Genomic DNA, 14113 nt, shown 5'->3' with positions numbered 1-14113 from the left:
AGGAAACAGTTACCAATAAGTTACATGCACAAGTTATGTCTTATCTGCCTATCTGACAACACCAGCTTTTAATAATAGTTTCATAACAGTCAAAGTAAATGTTTAAATAGCAGTTCCAAGCTTTCCCACAATATGCCAGAAACTTCCAGCCCTATGATCCCATTATTTTGTTTGAAGTGGTTCAAGTTTTATTTTTATATTTCCTCCAGGTGCATAGGTGTCATGCAGGAGGTGACGTGTAGCCAGGTAAGTCAGGGCTTGTTAGTCATCAAATCCTCTTCGCCTCAACACATGCTCGATGCATACGCCCGGGCAGGTGCTCCATCATCAGCGAAAGAGCATCCAACCCCAGAGGACGTAATAATAATGTCTTCACAGTCATTATGTTAAAAGTCAGAGTCATCCCAAGTGGCCATGAAGTCAGCGTCTGTGATTTGAAGTGCGGGAACCTGCAAATGTTGTTTTAGTGTTAGTTATCTCAAAACATTCAGGAGGTTCCCGGCTTCTGAAGTGTAGATAAGATAATGTCAGATCACACAAATGCATTTTTTGGATAGACAAATAGTAGTTATGAATCTGAAGAGCAAGACAAACCAATGATGGAGCAGAGAGGCAAAAATCCTTAAAAATTCTGAATCTTTTAAAAACAAATCAACCTTGAACCATACTAAAAATGTTAAATGGATGTAGGGCTATAGATTTGAAGTCAATTAACTTGAAATCCCCCCAAATTTGCATTAGCTCAACATGAAAATAAAAGATGACTCATTTCCACATATATATAATGTAAAATAAACACAAAACTGTTGAGCCTATTTGAAATATTGTCTCAATCTTTCATGTATCTGTGTATTATTTTACACTTATCCAATGCTAATTTAAAATTGTTACAGTCTTTTAATATAAACTATTTAAATGGAAAAAGGTGGAAATATATTAAAATTGTGTAAACATTTTGAGTATGTAATACATAAAGAAACAAGTAAACAGCATAATTATAATTCAGTGTTTACTTTCTTGTAAAGACACTGGGTTATTTATTTTTTCCACTACAAATGACTGAATAAGATCTTCTAGAGAGATAGTCAGAGATTCTGCGTGGGGAGAAATCAAATCAAAGTGAATGGAAACACCTAAGTTTAAGTTTCCTAGTGTACTTTAACAAGTTTTTGACTCATGTAACACTGCAGAAAGTAGCAGCCAGTCTCTGCATTGTGCAATCCACCGCTCTCTCGCCACAATGGTCCCAGCCCCCGCAACAGCTGGTATGTGGAAACTGTATGTTGTGTTCAAGAACAAAAACTTCTCTGATAGAAGAAGTAACTCAATTTGTGTTACTTTTCCTTGTTAGGAATAGACCAACCATACATGGGGTTTCCATATGCGGTGGGACAGTATGTTGGCTTTGAGTAAGTTTCGGTTTAAGCCTGTCTCAGTTCAGCTCTTGATCTTCAGGTTATTTCCCAGTTTAGTTCTGTCTTGTCTTTTCCTAAGTCCTTTTTATAGCAATGTTGTTATCTACCTCCATAGTTTGGTCTTAGCTCTTCAGGTTTATCCTTGGTTTAGTACTGTCTTAGTCTGGTTCAGTAATCAGTCTACTGCAGTTGTGGAATGTAACAAAGTAAAAGTAAAGTACTGTACTTAAAAAATATTTATCTGTTCTTTACTTTAGTACATTTTAAAGTGGATACTTTTTCCTTTTACTACATCTGAGAGCATGTATCTGTACTTTCTACTCCACTACATTTCTGAAAAGGCTGTATAAATATTTAAATTATTGTGTGAGACCTGCTGAAAAAGCTGAGCAAACACTAATATACAAATAAAAACAACTAAAAAAAAAAAAAAAAAACACAAACAACACAAAAAATTGATTACATTCTTCTGTTGAACAAAATTCAAATACAATGTCCCTAAATTTGAAGATTTATTAGATCTCAAAATTTGCCTGAAATACTTTTACTTTTTCTCTTGAAGTACATTTTTAAATGGGTACTTTAATACTTAATAGTTTAATGGGTATTTTACTTTTACTTTTTTACTTGGGTATTTATTTGCTCCTGTATCTGTACTTTTACTGAAGTAACAAAATCACGTACTTCTCACTAATTTTAGTTCAAGCATTGCACGCTGAAAGTCCAGTATTTTATGGTGCTACTTGCCCTGGTGTGAAATGTTTGAACCACTTCTTTAAAGGATGCTTGCTGTTGTCTGCGTTGTTTACAGTCCACTGAAGTGCTCATTTTTATGGATGCGTAAGAGACTGTCTTTTACGGACTGCTCACTGTCAGCGACTTTATGATGTCCACTTTGAGGGAGACGTTTTATCGCCACTGTTGCCCCCCAGAAGAGAGGGAGAGAGGGGTAGTAGAATGGGGAGGGGTCAAGAGCTGTGACCTCACTTCCTGTTGGGGCTCCTCACAAGCATTCCATTGTCTGTGAGAATGTGCACAGGCTCATGGGACGCTGTAGCACATCTGGATGCGGTTATTAGTGAAGCCTTCTGTATACCCATTTCCCCACTGCAGCTAAAATACACTACACTACAATATGTATGGACCACAATGTGTACACCTATAACAATGCATGGGGGTATTTGTGAACTTGAGGGGGTCGTCAGGTAGACATCTGTTTGTATTGTTAAACATAAAAGACATTGCACTCCACTGTACTATTGACAATGGTTCTAAAATATATAGTGTACATCATTACCTATTACATCATCAGCCAATTTTTAGTTATGGACTTTAATCTTGACTGAACATTCTGAAGTTTTAATGAAGAACTTGAAGTGAAAAAACATACAACAAAGAGACAACAAAAAATACTTCTGCTACTACAGTTATTACTAATACCTTTTCAACTGCTAAATCTGTAAGCACTACTACTTTGGGTATTTTTACTGCTATGGCTGCTGCCTCTTCTTCACATCTCCATGGAGGCAAGCAGATGGCTGATCATAACAGGAAAGTTACATAGAGTTTCTTTAAATTAATAACTTGAATAAGGGTTGCACTTTTCACCTCTGTTTGTCATATGCTTTTGCGGTTGTAGTGATTATAGTCAGATTTGTTTATGTCAGCAAAAAATGATCTTTCACAGCTCTATAGTGTTGCTACAGAAGAAAACCACATACACATTTTACTGTTTTCCAGCGTCTAGCACTTTCCTTTAACATGTTTCAACATCAGCTTTCTCCACATGCATGAAGCAAGTTATCTACTTTGCACATTGCTTTCAGCGAACTTGTGGTGGCCTGACCTTGGCTTGAACCAAAGCAAATGTAGCAAACTAGCACTTCATGCATATTAAACTAAGATGTGCTTTTATTTGTATCATCATCTCATTTCTACAGAAGACAAGAGTGAAACTTTCTCCTGGTATTATATACAGTAGTTATGCTTTTGTTTTGAAAATCACTGTCAGTTTCTCAGATTAATTTTAAGTACAAAATATTGCTGAAGTAAATATCAACCGGAAAAAATGTGGTTTGCCCTCTCCAGGTGGGTGGCGAGTCCCTGCCTCAAGTGGAGGAGTTTAAGTATCTCGGGGTGTTGTTCACGAGTGAGGGAAGGATGAAGCGTGAGATTGACAAGCATATCTTTGCAGTGTCAGCAGTGATGTGGTCACTGTATCAAACAGTTGTGGTGAAGAGGAGCTGAGTCCAAAGGCAAAGCTCTCGATTTACAGGTCATTCTACATTCCTACCCTCACCTATGGTCATGAGTTTGCGTAATGACCGAAAGGACGAGATCTCAGATACAAGCGGCTGAAATGAGTTTCCTCCGCAGGGTGGCTGGGCACTCCCTTAGAGATAGGGTGAGGAGCTCAGTCACACAGGAGGAGCTCGGAGTAGAGCTGCTGCTCCTCCACATCGAGAGGAGCCAGCTGAGGTGGCTTGGGCATCTGTTCCAAATGCCTCCTGGACACCTCTGTGGGGAGGTGTTCTAGGCATGTTCCACAGGGGGAGGCCCAGACACTCTAGAGGGACTATGTCTCTGGGCTGGCCTGGGAATGCCTCGGGATCCCCCCGGAAGAGCTGGAGGAAGTGTGCATGGCAAGGGTAGTCTGGGCCTCTCTGCTCTGACTGCTGCCTCCATGACCTGGCCCCAGGTAAAGCAGAAGAAAATGGATGGATGGTAAATATAGATGATAAACAATACTATTAAATCCAAAGCACAAAACTGAATTATCTCCAAAACTATTGTAACTTTACAATATTGTTACAAAAATATGCTGCAATAAAGACATAGTACTTTGGAACACTAAAGAATTTAGTTTATATCTATATTTCCCACTATAAAAAAAGTACCCGTGATAAATACTGACCCCAAAAATGTCATGTCAAGTGCATCTATAAAGTATTGAACGATAAGTGGATATAGTATTCATCATGAGAGGCCTACTGTGCTATATCTGTAACAGCTTGTCAAATCTGTCTCTACTGTGCACAATAGACGTTCCTATAGCAATAAAAGACTTGCATCAGACCAAACATGAGATTAAGATCAGTGTTTGGATTCACAACAAAGGCAAAACTCAAAAAGTGCATCAGATTAAGAACACACCATCTACACATCCTGGTTTAGTTTTAAATACATACGATAAAATTTGCAGTATATTATGAGACTATGAAAGGTAATTATGGCCTCCTTACTAAATCCTATCATGTTTTACAAGTAAATATAAACATAAAGCACATGTTGGAACATATACTAGCATGACATTAATCCCAAAAATTGGAACTAGTTCAACAAAAGGTGTGGCAATAATCCAAACACAACAGAAGGGTGATTTTGGATTGAATTAACTAACATGCAAAAACACTAACGGTGCACTGTGTAACTTTTTGGTTAAGAGTTAGTTACCTGCTTATTTCTATGCATTCTATAGATTCACAGTATAACATGAAACAGCTCTACTTAACATTTATAAAATTACAGGTGGTTTTACTTCTTGAAAATACTTGAAAAATCACTTATAGGCCAAGCAAGTGTGTGCACAAAATTACTTCGTGTTGTATTTCCTTCTTTCTTATATTCTGAACAATGAAATGTCTGTAATCAGAAATACTTATCTGCCTTTGCACACTTAAACAGGGGGCTTAAGAGCGGCTGGTGTCTGCTGTTCACAGGTTTTACAAATTCTTCCTCCATTTACTTCCTCAAACCCTTCCACAACCTCACTGTTTATCTAAATAACACAAGTCCACACAAATAAAACATGAGAAGAGAAAAGTCCACTTGTGAAATATTGATCTTATTTTACTGAACTAACTTCTTCCACATAAAAGCAACATAAGAGTTCTCTCTGTTCTTAGTTCCTTCATTTACTTCACTGTCTCTTATACAAGTATAGGATTACATTACATTGGCAACTGGTTCTGTTCCCATGATCAACCAAGGCACCAAAGTATCACCATAAAGCAAATGTTGTATTCATAAATAGGGAAGAATGTGAAATGATACTTCAGTGTTAGGGGGGGTCCTCGTCATTTGGGGGAGTCATGACTTCCGGCAGATTAGACGAGTGTTTATAGAGCTTTGCTAAAGTAGCCCAAGCAAAACACCACCAAATCCACAAACCCATTATCTTAATATTTACCCTCACAAAATTATTACTCCTACTGAAAGAGTTTAATACCAAACCATTTAGGTCAACTTAAATAAATGGAGGAAAGAATGGCCCCAAAGTGAGTAAACTTAAATTATTTGAGCTCATAGTAACTTAAAGTGTATGGAAAGTTTTGACAAAGTTACCCATATTGGATCAATTTGCCTGTTACATATGCAATTAGTGACTAAATTACAGTTGATACTTCTGTAAATGGAAGTAATGGTTTCCATAATAACTCGATAGTTTAAGTACAGCTGAGAACATATAATATAAAAAGAATTGTTTAAAGCACAAATAACAGGTTGGATAGCACTTGTAAATATTCATCACAACTGTACCACTGGCAATTTTAGAAAGTAGCAGTGAATGCATAAACATAATATCTTCTATGTCATTAATATACAATAGGTGAGAGTTTAAAGGACAATATAAATGTGATCACTTATTTTTATTGTTCAAATCATATCTGTTGTGCAATTTAGGCAAGTTTTGGCTCTTATTAAAATTAACAGATATGGAATTATCTTTAAAATTAAAAAAAAAAAAAAAAAGTTAAAACTATCCAGGATTTTTAGTAAACTCTTAAATGTATCTTAACTATGCTTTAGTGTAATCAGTATTCCAACCTGTCACATACACATAAGATCATTATTTTTCAGTCAAATAATTTTAACTATCAAGTAAATGGGTAAAATGTTACTTGTTAGTATCAGAAAGGAAGGAAGCAACTTTAGTAATGTCTGTGGTTTCAAAGTCGGCAGAACGTCCTTGACATTTAATCTTTACTAACCTCACAAAGAGCCAATGCAAAAAAATCTGTTGTTTTGACCTGGAACCATATGGCAGCCATCAGTGTCTCCTCTTTGGACTGAAAAAAGTAACCCTACACTAGCATTTGTAGCTAATTCATTAACCATAAAATAAGTTCAAAAGGTTAGTGATCGGGTTTTTCTGTGAGTGCACATGTGTTGGGTAAAATAAAGGAACAGAAATGAAGTTAACTTTACTACGATTAGCTTAATTACATTTCAAGCCATATTCCGGTTGGATAATGTGAGCATAAGATACTTTTTCCTACATCTGTAAAACTCATACAACATCTGCTCTCTTTCACCGACTTCTCGACGTGTTGCTAAGGTAAGAGAGAGAATTAGCCCAGATGCCACGCCATAATCACTCAACGGTAGCACACAAAAACCAGACCAGTCCATCCACTGTCCATGCATGCAAGATCTGAGAGCGTTTTACGAGCCAGTGGGAGTCAATGAAGCACTTCGGCAAAGGAGTCAAAGAAGGAAATGGGAAGAGGATGGATTGTACAGGAAGTAAACTTGATCAACAGAGGGTAAAATAAGCGAGCTAACCAGGTCAAGCGTGCACCTTTCCGAATGCAGTAAAGAGAAGAACTGTGCTTTGACATGTAAAAGATAGGGCGTACCAATATGTTATAATGTTTTTTCTTCACTAAAAAACATACCCGGAGTTGTGTTTTGTTTCATTCACACGTTTAACACACAACAGTTGAGTTCTTATTTCAAACTGAAAACATTTGTGATGCCATGTGGTTATACAAGAAGTGCTCCACTGTGTTTTTAAACTCCAAACACTTGAACAAAAAGTAAAAGGTAGATGTTAACTTGAAAATTACCACTTAATGACATGGAGCATTTTTGGGGCATCTTGACCTTTGGAAATGGAAATTTTGAGGAGGTGACAACATTCTAACACATTGTTTCCAGAACTTTTTTTCTGGTCACAAACCTTTGCAACCAAAGTTAACAGACATAATTTGTAAATCACAAAATAAAGGTGGATTTGACCATTATTGAACATTAATGAGGATATTTCATTGTTGACTGAGTTTTAAACAATGAAAAACAGTAATTGAAGCAGCAATAAAAGGCATCCATAAGTTGCATATTTGGACTTGAAATGTAGCCCACTTCTTTTTCTTTTCTACATTCGATTGAACCTGGAACAAAATACTCAATAAAATAATTACAAAAAGTTTAGAAATTATACAAAACATGCCTTGACATTTCAACATTTCTAATGAATGAGGTGGGCCTGTCTATGTTTTTGTAGCGTGTTCTAGTCTGAGATGCAGAAGGAGAGTACAACATGTGTATCGATGTCAGAACTGTATATTGCAGATTTACATGGAGATCGTGACAAGGCGACCCCAAAAAAATCTCTTGCACTCCAGTCTTTGGGAAACAGTTCTAACATGGCTTAGTGCTAAATTTTGTGTAATATAGGACCTTTAAGGTGTTGCTGTCGGTGCAGTTTGTTTGAAAAGGAGAGTTTGTGACTATGACTCAAATGTGTGCATTTGTCTGACGTACAAGTGTTGTTGTAAACTGGCATTAGGTCACAGGAGTCAGTCTTGAGGGTCATCTGATAAGAGGGAACAGGCAGGCCATTAGTTTAATCCAGCTGTTAGAACTGGACTCTCCCATGACCCCCACGGACTAAGGCTGGACACTAAAATAAACTCCTGCTTTCAAATCAAATCAAAACAGTTTGCACAATAGTTAATATAATATAATGACAATATAATAACAAAACTGCACACAGCAAATTTATCTTTAAAGGTGCACTTTGTAACTTTTTGGTTGAGGGTCCATCACCTGCTTGTTTCTATGGATATGTCATGGTTTGGAATTTTCCACAGTATGACATTAAACAGCTCAACCTTACATTTATTCAACTGAAAAGGGGTTTATAGCTTAAAATACCTAAAAACAGGCATTCTGACAGTGAGGGGGGTCGCCTCTCTACAGATCTGACGTCTAACTTGGTTTGGTTAGGTATCCTAAAGAAAAAAAGTTTTAATACCATACTGTGAAACATTCCAGACAAAGCAATGATATCTCCATGAAGACAAGCAGATAGCAGACCCTCCACCAGAAAAGATACACAATGCACCTTTAACTAAACACTTACATTTTTTATATATTTTATATGTTTTTCCAACATCTGACAAACAACAACTGCCACAAGCCAAACCATGGTGCAAAGGTCTTTTCTGAGGGCCTATACCACATATTTTTTTCCTTTGAGATGTTATTACTTTGCCTGGAATATTCCACAGCACAGCAAGATGCTTATCCAGCTCCATGGTGACAAGCAAGAAACATTGCCAGGCCATTTTACAGGTCAGATCTGTGGAGAGGTGGTCTAAGAATATGCATATTCCAAAGTGTGTTTGCAGCAATTAAAATATATGTAAGCAAATAAGTACATGTTAGATAAATTTAATACCAAACCATGGATTATTCCAGGCAAAGCAAATACATCTCCTTGGTTCAGTTCAAGTTTATTTATATAGCACATTTAAAACTACTTCAGCTGCCCAAAGTGCTTCACATAAAAGTAAAAATAAAAAAATTATTAAATGTATAGTACCTATTGTGATACAGTGCGAAAAACAGTACCAATCCAGACCTGGACTGAACTTCAAATCCACAACCAAAACAGAGGCTTTTTTCTTGGTTTGTACAGGTCAGATCTGTGGAGAAGTGATCTAAGAATATGCATATTCCAAAGTGTGTTTGCAACAATTCAAATATATGTAAGCAAATAAGTGCATGTTAGATAAGTTTAATACCATACCAGGCAAAGCAATAACACCTCTATGGTGACGAGTGAAGAGAAAACTTACACCTTTCATTCAAGTTTATTTATATAGCACATATAAAACAACTTCAGCCGAGCAAAAAAGTCTCATAAAAGTCAAAACAAAACAAATAAAGTACAGTAGTCTTGCATAATATAGCTCAAAAAACATACCAATCCAGATCTAGATTCAATCCATCAAAACAGCAGGTTTTTTCTTGGTTTGTAACTGCTTCCCTCTGAGTTGTGTTGCTGTATTGCTGAGGAAGAACAAGCTAAACAAAGCTGGCTACAATGTCTAACCTTCAAGTCAAAAGCAGACGACCCAAACAACAGCAGGCTGGCTGTAGTGCCCCAAGCCTTGTGTTTGACATGTGTGCTGTAAACGAACCGTGGTTTTGGAAAGACAAAGCATGAAGCGGACATGACAGGAGGTCAGCAGGTGGGGGGCAGCTCACACTTACCTGATACTGCCCCAGGACAGTATAATCATACACTTAAGCTGCACATGACCCAGGCGGTGTAGTCATTACAACTTAGGAAGTGGACAGGCAACTGAGAGCTTCTGCAGACACAAACAGGAAGCTGAGCAAAAATGTTTCAACTGCAGGGCTAAAAGTCTTTTCAAGCTGTGATTTCAGTTTAAGATTTATATTCTGAAATGTAGATTTTGCTCATATTACACAGATGAAATGTGTTCAGTAGCAATAAAACTGAAGGTACGCTAAAATATGAACTGCTAAACTAAAAGAATCCCAGGTATTTTAGAACATGTTTTAAGATAATGGGTTAGCTGTTTTAATGTAATAACACCTCATTGAGAAGGAATATTGTGCTGTTTGCAGGAAATGAAATCATCTAAATAACTGTAATCTTTGGGATTTGGATATTGTGACCATTCAAACTGTGACAAATTTTACAGCTCTATTTTAAAGGGCAAATATTAACACTATTTTCTGGTCTATGTTACAATGATGTTTCCTCATCAAAAACATATCTGGAGTTTTGTTTTGTTTCTTTCACACATGTTTAAAACAATCCTTGTGATGTCATATGGTAATACAGGAAATGCTCCACTGTGTTTTTAAACTCCATACACCAACACCTACACTACTATCATTTGAATAATTTCAGTCCTGGAACTGCCAATCTCTACCGAACAAAAGGTAAACAGTAGCTGTTAACTTGAAAAGTACCACTACATGACATCACAAGGTGGAAAAGAACATTTTAATCTTTGGAGATGAAGATAGACAAATAATGCAGCACATACAGCACGTAAAAATATCTGTGAATGAAACAAAACACACAGGTATGTTTTTGAAGAGTTAACAACGTTCTAGAATGGCTTTAAGCTCACAAGAGTCAATTTTGTGTAATATAAACTGTCACAAAAAGTATCATCTTACAAATAAACAAATGTAATTGGTGCAAATACATTTTATAGGAACTCATTTGGAAGTTGTTTTTATTGCTTGCTTGTAACTGTCAGGTTTATTGAGCAGGCCCAGTTGTAGGCTCTCCCCCCGGTCGGGCTGCACCCACCACCCGGGATGTGGTGCTTTGATCCTGGCACAGACCACACATTTTTCCCATCACCCTATCACTTCTTTTTCAAACCAAAGCGTTGATTATTGGCTGCAGCTGGAACACCTCGCTCCACCAAGGTCACGCTGACAACAAAACGTGACCGTCAAACTCGCTACAGAGGCACGCAAAACAGATTTTAAACGCTTTTGCACACTGCACGTCTAATCTGACACTTTAGTTATGGTAATCACAAGGTTTGGTGTTTGGCGCAAAAGGAAACAGTGTAGGCTACATCTCCTTCCTGGGAGTCGAAACCCAATTTAATGGAATGGATTGGATAAGGGAAGGTAGTTGGTATATAAACAGAACAAATATGCTAAATACTAGGTGGCAGATAAGTGTTTGAGAAGGGAAAGGCCAGAAGTAATGCAACAAAATATTAACTGACACAGAATATTTTAGATTTCTTAAAGAACCCATATTATGCTGTTATAATGTTTTTTCCTCATAAAAACATCTCTTTCACCTCATAGTAATACGGGGAGTGTTCCACTGTGTTTTTGAACTCCACACACCTTCACTAGAATCATTTGGATATTTCAGCTCTGGAATTGTCAGTCTCTACTAAAGATAAAAGGTAGAAGGATCTTAACTTGAAAACTACCAGTTCATGGTAGTTTTCAAGGTGGAAAAGAACATTTTGAGCTTTGGAGATGTAGACACACTAATAACAAAGTCTTATTCAAAGATGTGTCAATGAAACAAAACATTACTCCAGATATGCTGTTGATGAGGTAACAGCATTAAAACAATTCACAAGAGTCAATTTTGTGTAATATAGGACCTTTAATCAGACTAGTCTAGATATAGCAGTACCACCAATCACTTCTACTATGACATATTGTTTAAAAAAGAAACCTCAAAATATGTGTTGCTTGTTCTTTTGGTTTGCAGATTTACAGCAGGAAGACAAAGCATAGCCTTGAATTCTCTGTATTTAGAGCATTACCTCATTTCCTTTAAACACCAAAACACTGTGTCAGGAGATTCTAGAAGAAACTACAAGATCAGTGAGAACAAAATGCTGTAGCTAAAATCTTCCAATAAATTATTGTACAACATTGTATTACTCTAACACCAGAAGTGATGTGTTTTGACGAGACATATTTACACTGTTTACACGGTTTACACTGTAACTTTTCTGGTGGTGGGTCCGTCAAATGCTTTTCTCTATGGAGATGTTATCGCTTTGTCTGGATTGTTTCACAGTATGGTATTAAATCTTTCTGTCTCTATGGAGACCAAACCAGACCAAGTTACAGGTCTGATCTGTGGAGAGGCAACCCCACTCGCAATCAGAATGCGTACCTGCAAATTAATAAATGTAGAGCTTTATACCATGGAACAGTCCAGCAACGACATACAGATAAAAACAAGCAGGTGATGGACTCCCAACCAAAAAGTTACATAGTGCACCTTAAAGAACAAATGTTACATCTTCGTTTCAAATTGTAGTTCTAGGGTTATTCAACAGTTTTGCTTTCTATAGATAGTTTTAATAGACATTGAAATAATAATGCATTCCTGCTGTAGACCACTATAAGGGTTACTATTTCTTTCAACAAGTTCCAATTTCCATCTTCCACCTCTACCCCTGCTTTTAGACTGTAAATTAAAATAACATATATGATAGAGCACACTTGGTTCAAATGGTTCAAAACTGTCAAGAGCTCACTGTCCCTCTGGCATTTTTTATTTACCGTGTCTGGTGTAGGAATGCATATGAAACTATTATGCTGAACCCTGTCCTATAACTTCATTCATCTACACACTTGGCATATTTATAAATGTAACAAATTCAGGAAGTGTCTATTGTCGAGTCAGCAATCCCCCCCCCCCCCCCCCCCCCCGACTTCTTTGTCGAATTACAAAAAAAATATTTTTGAAACTGCCAAGAGTTACAAAGTGGGGGAATTACTGGGAGTGTTATGGATACAACGATTACCTCATGAAGTTGCAGGCCACATCCAATCAAATTCAGCATTACTTATGAACCACTGCCAGCCAATTAAAGAAATGTCTCTGCTCTGAGATGCAATATAATCTACTTTCAACACATTAAAAAGCCCTTCTGCACAATCCCAGGATAAACAGTCAGGACAAAATAATAATTAACTACAACTGCATATTCCAGACTTGGCATCAGACACACAGGAGTTGATCACTAAATAATCAAGACGAAGCATGTCACTTTTTCCTTTTTCCACTATGAGCAACAATGACTAAATAGCACCACCCTGCATTTCTCACTCATGCAATAGTTAAGCCAGACCATGATACCATACACCCCACCGTATTACTAACACATGTTGATATTATTATTTCCCCCCTGATGACCAACTGATACTTAAAGCTGTACTTAACTTTTTCAATGGTTAGGCTAAGTCAAATGCCATACTGTGGAACACCCCAGGGAAAGCAACATAGACTGTATAAAGAAGTGGACTAAGGAAGGGTGACATCACCAATAGTGTTCGGCTCCAGTCAAATGAAGATTGCGATGCTACTTTTTATAAGGGTGAATTTGAAGCCAAGCTTTATACTGGGGATAGGAATTTATTTATGGACAAAATAGCAAAATTAAAATCACCAGGATCATGTAGAGTGGATTAAGACAAACACGTTAAGACCAAAATGACAAGACTCACTGAAGCAGTTATAAAGAGAGGGGTGATCATTTTTCAGTGTAAAGTCAACTGGAAACAGAGTCAATGGATCCGGAGGCCCACCATAAACACTTCCTATTTGGAAGGTGGTGGCTAGTGGGTTAGATATGTCAATTTATATATGGAGAGCAATAACATATGGAGACTAATTTGGTAGCAGATTCTAATTACTAAACACTAACTATACTAACACTAACAGTGGCCATTCTATAATGTATATTTTGTTAACTACCTAACTAACCCAGCAGCACCTCTACTTCCTACGGAAACTCAAGCGGGCAAGTGCCTTACCATCCATCATGACCACATTCTACAGAGGAGCCATTGAGAGCATCCTTTCCAGCTGCATCACTGTGTGAGGCGGAAGCTGCATTGACCATGACAGGAGAGCCCTGCAGTGCGTAGTGAACAGCCAGGAAGATCACTGGTGCACCACTCCCCGCGATGCAAGACATAAACACTACCCACCTCACCCACAAAGCCATCACAATTGTGAGTGATGGAAGTCACCCTGCAAACAATCTGTTCAGCCTCCTGCCCTCCGGTAGGAGGTACAGGAGCCTCCGTTCCCACACCTCTCTAACCACCAGGCAGCCAAGAAGCTAGGAATCTGCGTCTCCCTA

Source organism: Boleophthalmus pectinirostris, unplaced genomic scaffold (genome assembly GCF_026225935.1).
Source record: "Boleophthalmus pectinirostris isolate CB_2022bp ecotype Guang Dong unplaced genomic scaffold, ASM2622593v1 HiC_scaffold_17, whole genome shotgun sequence".
NCBI classification, from domain to species: Eukaryota; Metazoa; Chordata; class Actinopteri; order Gobiiformes; family Gobiidae; genus Boleophthalmus; species Boleophthalmus pectinirostris.
Note: the sequence above shows the minus strand (reverse complement) of the source record.